We start from the raw sequence: 14235 nt of genomic DNA, 5'->3' as shown, positions 1-14235 counted from the left end.
TGTTTGATCCTCAGCATGGCACTTGGTCCCCCCAAGTCCTGCCAGCAGTGATTCCCTGAGCTCAGAGTCAGGAGTAAGATCTGAGCATAGTCAGGTATAGCCTAAACTGTGCCCCAAGTCCCATAAATAGACAAAATTATTAATTCCCTATGAACAATAGAAGTCATGGAAGATTTTCTAGAAATTTCTATTTTTTAAGTGACAATCTGAAGAGCATATGCTTTGCATGCAGGAGACCCAGTGGGAGCCCAACACCACAAGCACTGCCAGATCCAAGCCCTGGTAGCAGTAATCCCTGAGCACAAAGTTAAGAGTGATCCACAAGCACTGCCCCACGACCCCCCTCCCCAAATGAGGAGGGGCATAATCGATTTGCTTGAGTGGGCGCCGGTAACATCACCATTCGTTCCTGTCGCATGCTAGTGTAGCCCGATGGCATATTGGGGGCTCTTTCACGGTCAGGAGTATGAGGATCATTATTTTAACCGTTTTTGGCATATCAAGTATGCCACGGGTAGCTTGCCAGGCTCTGCCATGCAGATGGAATACTCTTGGTAGCTTGCCGGTCTCTCTGAGACAGATGGAGGCTTTTGGGGCAGCCTCTAATCACCTTTCACAAGTGTTCCCAGTTGGGCATATATACATATATACATATATATGTGCACATATATATGCACATATATATATATTTCCCTCTATGATTTGTTGCCTACTGTCTAAACCCCATCAAATATGGTGTGGTAGGGGCTGGAGCGATAGCACAGCGGGTAGGGCATTTGCCTTGCACTCGGCGACCCGGGTTCAATTCCCAGCATCCCATATGGTCCCCTGAGTACCACCAGGGGTGATTCCTGAGTGCAGAGCCAGGAGTAACCCCTGTGCATCACTAGGTGAAACCCAAAAAGCAAAAAATATGGTGTTGTAATTACATAAAATGAGCAGGGTGTGTCTTATGATGTTCGGCTTTTGCGGCCATGCGGTCCAGGAATATGTTCACTCATGCATGAGGCTCAGCCCAAGCATGTGGAAAGCAGCCTGGAGTGTGGCGGTGGTTGAGTTGTGGAGGTCAGTTGCCAGGGCTGGATCCTTTGGAGCGGGAAGGGCTCTCACCTGCCCCCCTCTGGGACCCCTTGAGTGAAAACAGCCTGGCACAGAGTTCAGTGACGTGGTTATGGGGGCCTCATTTTATGCTCCCTTCCAGAAGAAGCAGCCGTGAGTCCTGGACAGTGGCTGATGAGGAGATTATCACTTCTCAGCCTTTTGGCTAAGATCAAGTGTGTGTGTAGTTGAGAATAGCAAAATCAATTTTTCTTAAAAAGGAGTTTTGATTTCTGGGTGGATTCACAGGCCTAAGATGACTCATATTCTGTGTTAGATTCATCACTAGATGATGTAAATACAACTGATTTTCTCCTTGAGAAAATGTTTTGGGTTTTTTTGTTTGTTTTATGTTTTCTTGGACCACAAGGCTTATTCCTGGCTTGGTGCTCAGGGATTACTCCTACCAGGGCATGGAGGACCACATGCATTGTTGGGGATAAAACCAGGGTCAGTCACATGCAAGGCAAATGCTTCACCCTATACTATCTCTCTGACCCTCATCTCTAGGTTTTTAATTAGATTAAGAAAAATTAAAAAGGGGGCTGGTGTGATAGCACAGTGGGTAGGGCGTTTGCCTTGCACACAGCCAACCCTGGTTCAATTCCCAGCATCCCACATGGTCCCCTGAGCACAGCCAGGGGTAATTCCTGAGTGCAGAGCCAGGAGTGACCCCTGTGCATCGCCGGGTGGGACCCAAAAAAAAAAGGAAAAGTTAAAAAGAACATCCTAAGGGGGCAGAACAATAGTACCAGCAGGTAGGCCAATATGAACGGGGCATTGGCACACAACTTTAATCCCCTGACACTACACAGTTCCTTGAGCATCAAAGGAGGGCCCCTAAGCATCAAGCCCCTGAGCACCATGAAAGCAGAGAAAAAAGGAAAGAAAGAAAGGAGAGAGAAAGAAAGGGGGGACAGACAGAGGAATAGGATGGAGAAGAGAAGAGAAGGGAAGGAAAAGGGAAGGAGGGGAGTGGAGGGGAGGGGAGTGGAGGGAAGGGTAGGGAAGGGAAGAGAAGGGAAAGGAAGGGAAGGGAAGGGAAGGGAAGGGAAGGGAAGGGAAGGGAAGGGAAGGGAAGGGAAGGGAAGGGAAGGGAAGGGAAGGGAAGGGGAAAAAAGAAAGGAATGAAAACTGACAAATTCTTACCTGCCACTGCAAGTAATAATTGTGTTAATTCCATTATCTGCCATGATCACCTGGGGTAATCTCAGGCTCTCCAGTCTTTCTGCAAAGTGGCCTGGAGAGCAAAAGTCATATCATCTTGGGATCTTGGGCCAGAGAGATAATATGGTGGCTAAGGCGTTTGTCTTGCATGGGTTCCATCCTTGGTTGATCCCCAGCACCCCAGATAGTATCCTGAGCTCACCAAGAGTAATCCCTGAGTGCAGAGCCAAGAGTGAGCCTGAGCACAGCCCAGTGTGGTCCCAAATCAAACTTTCTAACTTTCTAAATGGAAAAAAAACCACCCTATCTCCCTCCAGGACTGGGAACCCTTTACTTCCCAGGACTTTTCACGTTACAGGAGGACTCAGGCAATGGTTATAGAGTTCTTGGCTTCAGTGTTCTGCTTTCCCTCATTGAAGACATACCTGGCTTGGGGCTGGAGCGATAGCACAGCAGGTAGGGCGTTTACCTTGCACGAGGCCGACCCGGGTTCGAATTCCAGCATCCCATATGGTCCCCTGAGCACCGCCAGGAGTAATTCCTGAGTGTAGAACCAGGAGTAACCCCTGTGCATCGCCGCGTGTGACCCAAAAAGCAAAAAAAAAAAAAAAGAAGAAGAAGAAGAAGACATACCTAGCTTCTGGCTGCACTGGCCAGCCTTGGGTCCCCCTTGGTTGCTGGGCACTGACAATCACAATGTTACCATGTGAATTCTGCTCTTGTCCCTTAAACCTACCTCACCCAATTGTTGCCCTGAAAAAGTTTTGAGTTTCCATAAATGACTTGAATTTTCTCTCTCAGAGAGGCAGATTAACGAGTAGGACTGGAAAAGTCAAGAGATCCTGCTAGGCCAGCTTCCTCCTGGAGGAGGGACTTCTCAGGTGGAAACAGCCTCTGGGGCCTGAGTGGATGATTGGATTGTAGAAAGTCACCCCCAGGGTCTGAGTCTAGTTGCTGTATTTTGTCAGAAACACTCATGGCGTCTGTCTGGAGTTATTCATGAGTGCTAGCAGGTTGGGCTCCATTCCTTCTGGCTGTTCCTGTTACATTTTCAGATTTTGCATACTTTCCCCCTCTGATTACTCTATATCTTGATTTTATCCTCTCCTACCGACGCCCTGAGATCCCAGCCTGGCCTGTGACTTCACTGATAACTGGCTCTTTCTAACTTTCTAGTTAACATGTCTTTGCTGTTGGTCTGAGTCAGACAAATGTCTCACTCTAGCTTAATTCCTCCTGTCATTTTTGGTCCTATGCTTGTCATGCTAGCTCCCTTTCCATTACCAATTAGACAGCCCACAACAGAAGCTGGTCTACATATCATCTGGAGAGAGAGCTCCTGGTATCTAATGCACTGAACCCATGGCTTGCATAGAGGAGTCCCAGGTTAGATTTCCAGCACCCAGGATCCCCTGTGTACCTCCAGGAGTAACCACTAAGCACAGAGTTGGGAGTGACCCAAGTGGCAGGTGTCTAACATCCCCCATCAAAAAATAACACCAAAAATGGGACTAGAGCGATAGTACAGCGGGTAGGGTGTTTGCCTTGCACACAGCTGACCTGGGTTTGATTCCCAGCATCCATATGGTCCCTCAAGCACCTCCAGGAGTAATTCCTGAGTGCAGAGCCAGGAGTAACCCTGATTATCGCCAGGTGTGACCCAAAAATCAAAAATTAAAATAAAGAAGCTGGAGCAATAGCACAGCAATAATAAATAAATAAATAAATAATAAAAATTAAAAATAACACCAAAAATTAAAATACGCATTAATAAATTCTTCAGCCCAGCAAGCATTTTCAGAGGGATTTCTGTACTCATGCAGCATGCAGCAGGCCCTAATTATCAAGGCGCTTTACTATTTCAAACCACATAAATCCTGATTGCAACAGTTGTTAGGCAGTAGGTCTCCCTATCCCCACAAAAGAAAGCACTTAAGGGGCCAAGAGGAAGACACGGTGTATTGTTACTTACAGCGGGCACTGGCTGTGGCCCGCCAGTGGAGAGTCCACACTGCTATGCAGTCAGGAGGGATACATATGCCATATATGCATGATCTAGGTTAAGGATAAGCAGCTGCACTTTGTAATGCAGCCTTGAGGAAGAATAAGACAGACAGCTGCATATAATTTGGTCTTGCTTCCTGTCCAAGAAAGGGTGGTCAATGTTTTTCAGTTCAGCTTCCCCACCCAAGCGTCCTACCACCGAACTTCAACCCTAATCCAGAAGCTAAGATGTTGTATTTTGGACCTTATCTGACAGTGTTCAGGGCTTACTCATGGCTCTGTGCTCAGGGATCTCTCCTGGCAGGGCTTGGAAAACTACATCTGGATACCAGGGATTAACACCCCATCAGCTGTACGTAAGGCAAGCACTTTACCCACTGTACTTTCACTCCAGTCCCACAAAGGTGTTTGTCAAGATAGTAGTTACCTGGGCTGGAGCAATAGCACAGCAGGTAGGGTGTTTGCCTTGCATGCAGCCAACCCGGGTTCGATTCCCAGCATCCCATGTGGTCCTCCAAGTACCACCAGGAGTAATTCCTGAGTGCATGAGCCAGGAGTAACCCTTGTGCATCGCCGCCAGGTGTGACCCAAAAAGCAAAAAATAAAAATAAAAAAGATAGTAGTTACCTTTAAGGGAAGGAGGTAGTGTCAAGAGGGAGACACCAAAAAGGGGCCTTTCAAGACTGGTAATATTTGGGCCACAGGAATAATGCAGGGTTTAGAATGCTGCCTTGTAATGTAGGATCATAAGATTAAATCCACAGAGTCCCACATGGTCCCCCAGTACCACTGGGAGTGGTCTCCCCCCAAAAAAATTATAAATAATTATGGTCTGAGTCTTGATCTGGGTGCTGGTATACACATAGTTCTCCATGAAAATGCAGTAAACTATATATAGTTAAAAGGAATTATTAAGTACATTTCTGAATTTATATATCAAGGCATTTACTTAAATATATATTTAAATGTATACTCATTATGTTCCAGAAATACATCTTTCTCCACATACCAAAAATTATCAAACTTTTTTGGGGGAGGTTATCTTTGAACCACATTCATCCATGCTTAGGGGATACTCCTGGCAATTCAAGGGACCATATGCCATGACAGGGATTGAGCTGGTGCTGGTCATATGCAAGGCAATAACTCTAGTACTATCCCTCCCATTCCCCATAATTCTCAAACTTTAAAATGCATCAGAAACACTGGTGTACTTAATAAAACTCCTTCTCCCCTAGATATTCTGAGTCAGGTAAGAACTAGATTTGGACCTAATAATTTTCATTTCAAACAGTCTTCCAGGTGACATTGATGTTCAAAGATCACATTTTAAACTATCTTATCCCAACTTTCTTGATAAATCAACAAAGTAAATAGATTAATTTTGATCTGGAAGGCAATATCTAGTTAATAATTTAGCCATCTTGGCCTGAAGAGATAATACAGTGGGCAGGACTCTTGCCTTGCATACACCAACTGAGATTTGATCCCCAGCACCACGTATGGTCCTCTTAGCCAGGTGTGGTCCACAAAAAAACAAGCAAAAAAATTAGCTTTCTTCAGAGACAGATGGATCATAGATCTAGTCCTGTCAACATGTGCTTCAGAGGTCTGAGACAAATTCTCTCAATCTTAGCAAATCTCCAAGTGGTACTAAATAATTCTATGTCTAGGCTGCTGTGAAGATTCTAGAGAAACCAGAGCAGTTAGCTGATGACTCTCCAAGATAAAACTGATTTGGTTGGGGCTGGAGCGATAGCTCAGCGGGTAGGGCATTTGCCTTGCACGTGGCCGACCCGGGTTTGATTCCCAGCATCCATATGGTCCCCTGAGCACCCTCAGGAGTAATTCCTAAGTGCAGAGCCAGGAGTAACCCCTGTGCATCTCCAGGTGTGACAAAAAAAGCAAAAAAAAAAAAAAGAAGTGATTTGGTGAGGACAGAGAATACCAGCTAGGCCATTTTCTCATCTCCGTTGCTGTGTGGTTCTAGGTCTTCGCTCTCCTGACCAGAAATCAAGCTAACTATAACCTGGCTAGATCAGGAGTGGTGGCTCTACCCTCCTCTTGTAGATACCCAGGTCACCCTGGGTCAGAGCCCAGACCTTCGAGAGCAGGGTCAGGAAGACTGAAGGAAGGAGGTCCTGGCCAGCAAAAATGGAGTTTTTTCTAGAGCCATGTGTAAGAAGAAAGAAGAGGGAAGGAAGCAGGGATACAGAGCTGGAAGGATTTGGAAGAGAAACCTCAGCAGCCCACATGCCGCCTGTCATTACTAACTCTCACTGCAGAACACTTAGTCACGCTTCTGTCCCCCTCTTCCCCAGAGTCACCCAATATTGAACTGCCACAGACAGGGGCACACAGGAAATGAAGGAGAGCTGAGTGTTGATACAGAGAAGATCCTGGGTGAGACTTCTGGGATCCTGACACTTGGATCCCAAGAAATCACGATGAAACCATGGTCCTAAAGGGACAGGCTATCAGTCATGGTCCTCAACAAGCAGGCTGACTTTGGTAAAGGACTAGATCAAGTAAGAACTCTCTAATATTTGGGGGGCATGGTGCCTCTCAGCAGGTCAATCTGTACCTGCGGGGTGACTGCATCAGCAGCCTGATGATGCCTTCTGACTTCCTGATAGCCCAAAATTGCCACTGTGCTTCTGGCCTGACCCCAACAACTGGGGACCAAGTTTCCCGAGAAATTAAATGGACAAAATTTAAGTATGTGGGAGTCACGCCCACAAACCACCTCCAGCTCAGCTATCCACGCTTATTTTTCAGTCTTGCTTCAGAGACTCATAAATAAATCTCCAAAAAGATCAAAATCAGACTATTTAAACACATTAAGGGTCACAATTCAGGGAATCACAAATGAATCTAGGAAAAGATGCCGCATAGATGTCTCCCCCCGCCCATGCCAGGCTGATTTCACCGGGGCACCTTGGAGGGGGGCAGGTGTGTCCCTCTGCCTACTCCAAATGAACTCTGGTAGCCGCTAACCTCCAGATCTCAATCGCCGCCATGCACATGGCCAACCTTCATAGGCTCGCCCCAATGCCTTCATGCATGAGAATTGCATCCGCTAAAAAGTCCAGGTATGCAGGACTAGTGACTGAAAACCCTAGGCTTCACAGAGTTGAGGACAGACGACCTCCCCCCGCATCTCCCTACCTTCCTGTTCCCTGGCAGTCACGCCCAAGAACTGCCTCTGGGTGCCATTTAAGTGCATAATAGCTGTGATTCAGGGACTCACAAATGAATCTCAGAAAAGAGTAGCATGCTGCCTCAAGATCCCAAATATTAAAAAATTTTAGAATTCCAGGAGTGCTTGGCCACTTTTGTGGCCACATGACATTTTATACAATTCATAACAAGCAACACAAAACAAATTATTTAGCACCTGCCTATGGGGCAGGCTTGAGTGGTGGTGGGAAAATTCAAAATAATAATGGTGGGAAGGTGTAATGGTGGTGGGATTGGTGTTGAAATGTTGAATGTGGCACATATGCTGCCCAAGCAAGCACATGTGTTGCCTGCATCTTCCCTCTTGAGATGTGTACTTTCATGCTTTCATGTCTAATGCTCTTGAGATGTGTACTTTCATGCTTTCATGTCTAATGCTGACATTAGACTCTCCACTCTCCCCCACTTTCTCTTCTTCCTTCCCTTCAAAAGCCTTCAATAAAATCTGTTTTACTTTTAAAAAAAAGAAATGTTAAATGTAAATAATTATTGTAAACAACTTTATGAAAATAAAATTATTTTCATAAAGGACTAGTGACTGAAAACCCTAGGCTTCACAGAGTTGAGTATGGACGACCTCCCCCCGCATCTCCCTACCTTCCTGTTCCCTGGCAGTCACACCCAAGAACTGCCTCTGGGTGCCATCTTAAAAGTTTTTTTAAAAAGTAATATGGACAGCACCCAGCGGCTTCTTACAGAAATGCCTCTAGACTGTGAACTGAGCTACGACCCCATGCCACCCCGGGAGGGGAAAGGTTTTTCTCTCTCGGCCTTTCCCTTCCGTGGTGGTGGCAGTGGCCACGTGGTGACCGCCATCTTATAGAGCCCACTAACAAGAGGTACAAACTTGCAGTGACACAACTTCTGGCAGAAATTTCTCTGGACTTAATTACTAAGATACCAGAAATCCAAAACTGCTGCGGCCACACAACATCATATACTCTTCATTCTCAGCAATGGAAAACAAATTATCAAATGATGCCTTTTCAGCAGGTTTGCTTGTTGGGGGAAATTTCCAAATAATAATAGTGAGTTTTCTGTTGAAATATTGAATGTAATCAAAGTATGGAGAGAGTAAAGTGAAGATCATTAGCCACACAGGTGGAGGTGGGGGTGGGATGGGAGGTATACTGGGGTTCTTGGTGGTGGAATATGTGCACTGGTGAAGGGATGGGGTTTGATCATTATATGACTGAGACTTAAACCTGAAAGCTTTGTACTTTTTTCATGGTGATTCAATAAAAATTTAAAAAAATAATAAAAATTAAAAAATAAAAAGAAAGTTTTAAGTCTAATGGATTGTTCAGTTTCATCTTTCCAATGCTTCTGGTCCAGTGCAAGACCTTACAAGTCAGAGCTGGGTCTCCTTCCATCTGAAATTTTCTATTTGAGGAAGTCTGGCAATTTTCAGTAACTTCTTTTTCTTCATGTCTCCTTACTTAAAGGACTTCCTATATGAGCCTTTATTTACCCTAAAACATACACGTAAATTTGTCCTAGGAGGGGGGCTGGAGCAATAGCACTCGGGTAGGGTGTTTGCCTTGCACGCGGCTGACCCGGGTTCAATTCCCAGCATTCCATATGGTCCCCTGAGCACCGCCAGGAGTAATTCCTGAGTGCATGAGCCAGGAGTAACCCCTGTGCAATGCCGGATGTGACCCAAAAAGCAAAAAAAAAAAAAAAAAAAAAGTCCTAGGAGATAAAAGCTATATTAAGAGGCATCGTTATTTTTAATTATTAAAATAATTATTATTCATTTTAAAAAGTAATATGGAGTTCATGGGGGCTGGAGCAATAGCACAGTGGGTAGGGCGGGTTCGAATCCAGCATCCCATATGGTCCCCCCGCCCCAGCATCACCAGGAGTAATTCCTGAGCGCATGAGCCAGGAGTGACCCCTGTGCATCCCCGGGTGTGACCCAAAAACCAAAAATAATAATAATAATAATAATATGGAGTTCATGCCTACTTCAGTCAGCTTAATCAGTGGCTGAATAAATAGCAGTACTTAAAAAAAAAAAGAACTCTCTAATATTCTCCTTTGCAAAGGCTGGTATGTTAAAATTATTGGATAGGAAACCACAAGCAGAAAATGGACACAAGCAGGAATATGAGGGGCAAAGCACACAGCACACACACCCTTTGTTCCTATTGCCTTTGGACTGGAGTAATAGCACAGTGGGTAGGGCGTCTGCCTTGCACCTGGCCGACCCAGGTTCGATTCCTCCATCCCTCTTGGAGAGCCCGGCAAGCTACTGAGAATATACCACACCACCCACAGGGCAGAGCCTGGCAAGCTACCCATGGTGTATTCGATATGCCAAAAACAGTAACAACAAGTCTCACAATGGAGACATTACTGGTGCTCACTCGAGCAAATAGATGAACAACGGGAGGGCGGTGCTACAGTGCCTTTTGCCTTCAGGGCAATCAACTAAGCTTAAGACCTGGAACCAGGAAGAAATGCCCAGAAAACACATGATCACCCAAGAGACCAGATGACCTGAGCGCCTCAAGGTGATGACACATCCTGTTTATTTTCTGTTCTGTTGGAGTCTCTTCAGTAATGCTCTGGGGACCACTCTTGCAGACATACCCCACCTAGCAATGCAGGTCTGATGGTTCAGCGCCCAGGTCCTGCCGTGCTATGGCATGGGGGCCATTAATATTACACCTTGTGGTAAAAGAGCCAGTGGTGCTATGGGGGTGTGTAGAGCTGGTTTAAAGCTCAGGATCTCACATATATAAGGCTTCACCTTTTTGAGTGGTCTTCCCCAGCCTCAATGTAAGACCAGAGAGGGGCTGGAGCAATAGCACAGCGGGTAGGGCGTTTGCCTTGCACGCGGCTGACCCGGGTTCGATTCCCAGCATCCCATATGGTCTGCTGAGCACCACCAGGGGTAATTCCTGAGTGCAAAGCCAGGAGTAGCCCCTGTGCATCTCCAAGTGTGACCCAAAAAGGAAAAATAAAACAAAACAAAACAAAACAAAACAAAACAATGTAATACCAGAGGCTACAGGGGCTGAGAGTTCGTGAATCCAAGGTGTTTGCCTTACATGCAGTCAACCCCGGAAAAGCAGCTCCAAGATTAGAGCAGGAAAATGTCCCTGAGCACCACTGGCTCTGAAACCCCTACAAATACAAAGACCTGAGATGTGACTATATTTTCCTCTCCTTAAGATTTTCCTCAGCCAGAGAGTTATTACAGGAGTTAAGGAGTTGCCTTGTGCTGGGTGATCCCCAACACACGACACACAGAAGGTCCCTAGATCATCACCAGGAGTGACCCCTGAGTGCCACTGGGTATGGTTGGTCCAAAAACCAAAATTAAAACAATAAAGACTTTCCTTGTCTGCAAAATGAGCTTTTCTTTGTAGTTCTCTCACAAGATTGTTCCCTAGTCACCTCAGTAACTCCCACGTAAAGTAGTTAGAATAGGGGCCGGAGCGATAGCACAGCGGGTAGGGTGTTTGCCTTGCACGCGGCCGACCCGGGTTCGATCCCCCGCATCCCATATGGTCCCCCAAGCACTGCCAGGAGTAATTCCTAAGTGCAAAGCCAGGAGTAACCCCTGAGCATCGCTGGGTGTGACCCAAAAAGAAAAAAATAGTAGTTAGAATAAAAAGAAACGTTGAGGCCAGATAGTACAGAGGGTTGGACACTTGCCTTGCATGTGACTTGGATTCATGAACTCTTGCATGTGACTAAGCCAAATTCAAAGCCAGACATTTCATATGGTTCCCCCCAACACTGCCAGGAGTAACCCCTGAGCATCAATGGGTGTGGTTCAAAAGCAAACAAAAAAGAAGTAAAAGGGTGTGAGATAGTCAATCAAATTTATGATTGTTTTGTTTTATTTTGGGTCATATCTGACAGTGCTCAGGGATCACTACTTGTGGTGCTCTGGGAAACAAATGCAATGCTGGGATCAAACCCGGCTCAGCCACATGCATGACAAATGCCTCTACTATCTCTCTGCCCCCATATATTAAATTTAAATTTAAAGATGAACAATGCATTTTTTTGTTGTGAAGATTGAACTTAAGGTCTCATGTATGTGAGCATGCTTATTCTGGAATAAGCTATATTCCAGACCAAGAACAAATAATGTTTCTTTTTTCTTTTTTGTCTTTAGGCCACACCCAACAATGCTCTGGGTTACTCCTGGCTCTACACTCAGGAATTACCTCTGGTGGTGCTCTAGGGACCATATGGGATTCTGGGGATCAAACCTGAGTTGTCCACATGCAAGACAGGCAACCTACTGTCTTCACTAATTATGGCACCACAAGTAATGTTTCTTGTATAAGTAGGCTTATACTACTAAATTGCACTAAATTTTTTCGTGGTTTATCTAAAAATTGAAATTGAATTAAGCATATAGTGTGTTCTCAGGGATTTTAGTTCCTCTATCAAGGAAGTAAATGTACCCATTTATTTATTTGGGGGTACCACTCCAAGAAGTGCTGGTAGCAACATATGATATTGGGGATCCCTCATACAAAATATAAGCTCCAGTCCATTAAGCCATCTCTCTATTCCAGGGAAAGTATTTTTTTTTCTTTTTGGGTCACACCCAGCGGTGCTCAGGGGTTACTCCTGGCTTTGCACTCAGGAATCACTCCTGGCGGTGCTTGGGGGACCATATGGGATGCCGGGGATCGAACCCGGGTCGGCCACGTGCAAGGCAAACACCCTACCCGCTGTGCTATCACTCTGGCCCGGGAAAGTATTTTTAGATCCTTGAAGGCCATTAATATAAAGTGGGGAAAAAAAAGTGATGTTTACTTTGTACATTATAATTATTAGTGTCCTGAGTGTTTTACACATACAATATCTCCCAGCAACCTAGGTAAGGTGCCCAATTTCCTCATCCATAAAATTAAAATAGTGGGCCCAGGATGTAGCTCAGTGGCAGAATGCATGTCTCATACGTGTACGGTCTCACGCTTGACCTCCAGTACCAGAAGAAAGTAAATTACATTAAATAATAAAATTAAGTGGGTAAATAATATACTACATATCATGGGTGAAAAATAAAGATTAAGTGAATAGATGCCTGTAAAACGTTTAAAACAGTGCTAAGCAAGCACAAAGTAAGCACTCAATAAGCAATAGCTGGGAGCCAGAGTAATAGTATAGCAGCAGGTAGGGTGTTTGCTTTGCACACCACCAACCTGGGTTCGATCCGTGGCATCCAATATGGTCCTCTGAGCATGCCAAGAGTAAGAGTAATTCCTGAGTGCAGAGCCAGAAGTAATTCCTGAGCATTGCTGGGTGTGACCTCTCTGCAAATAAATAAATATATTTTTTTAAAGGAAAAAAAAGAAGCAACAGATAAACTTTGCCCCATTTAGCCTATGGAAAACTGAATCTCAGAAAGAAAATTACCAGCCCATGGTCACATATCCAGCAAGTGGCACAGTCAGAATTTGAATTCAGATCTAAGATGTTGGCAACCAATTTAAACCTATGTGTTCCCTCAGCAGGAAAATGGATAAACTGTGGTTCAGTCATTCATACCATGGAGTAGTACAAAGCAATAAGAAAAAACCAAATTACTAATGTCACTGTCACTGTCATCCCGTTGCTCATCCATTTGCTCGAGCGGGCACCAGTAACCTCTATCACCGTAAGACTTATTGTTACTGTTTTTGGCATATCCAATACACCACAGGTAGCTTACCTGGCTCTGCTGTGTGGGTGGGATACTCTCGGTAGCTTGGCCGGCTCTCCGAGAGGGGCGGAGGAATCGAACACGGGTCAGCCGCGTGAAAGGCAAACACCCTACAGCTTTGCTATCGCTCCAGCGATATTACAAAAAATTACTAATACACAGAATAAAATAGAGAGGTCTTGAACACTATGCTGAAAAGAAGTGTTATACAAAAGAATATACACTGAAGTGGGAGAGTGAGCTGAGAGGGCGAGAGCTTTGCATGTGGGAACCCTATCTTTGATCCCTGACACTGCCCATGGTTCCCTGAGCACTGCCAGATGCAACCCCCAAGCATCAAACAAGGAGCAATCCCTAAGTACTCCTGGGCTGGATCCCCAAACACACAGGGTCAAGGAGGATGCCTCGGTAGCTAAAAGTTCCTGACTTGCAAGCACGAGGCTGTGAGTTTGATCTCAGGTGATGTCCATAAAAGTGGTTCTGGCAGCTCTACTTCTATGACCTCTTAAGATGCTGGATAGAGTGTGTGATTTCTGGTGCACCACAACTCAGCTTGTGAGCACTGCAGCAAGGAAAGCAACCCCTGGCAAGCACAAATGAGCACCATAGCAACCCTGGTGAGCTCCACAGCTAAACAAATGTGTGAGGACTAAAGAGATAGTACAGTGGATGGGGTGCTTCCTTGCATGCGGCTGGCCCCAGCATACCATATGATCCCCTGAGCACTGCCAGAAGAGCAGAGTCAGGAGTAACCCTTGTGCATCTCTGGGTGTGTGGCCAAAAAGTAATAATAAAATGAAATCACAAATACATGAATTGTAGAGAGAGCTGGGGTGAGGGGCCAGGGAGGGCAGAGAGAGAGAGAGAGAGAGAGAGAGAGAGAGAGAGAGAGAGAGAGAGAGATCAATAGGTTGAGCCCGTGCTTTGTATGCCAGAAGCCTGGATTTGATCCCTGATGCTGGGGCCGGAGCAACAGTACAGCAGGGAGGGTGTTTGCCTTGCACATGGCTGACTTGGGTTCCATCCTAGGCATCCCATAAGGTCCCCCA

Source organism: Sorex araneus, chromosome 5 (genome assembly GCF_027595985.1).
Source record: "Sorex araneus isolate mSorAra2 chromosome 5, mSorAra2.pri, whole genome shotgun sequence".
NCBI lineage: Eukaryota > Metazoa > Chordata > Mammalia > Eulipotyphla > Soricidae > Sorex > Sorex araneus.
The sequence above is the reverse complement of the archived record's forward strand: the minus strand, read 5'-3'. Positions refer to the sequence as shown.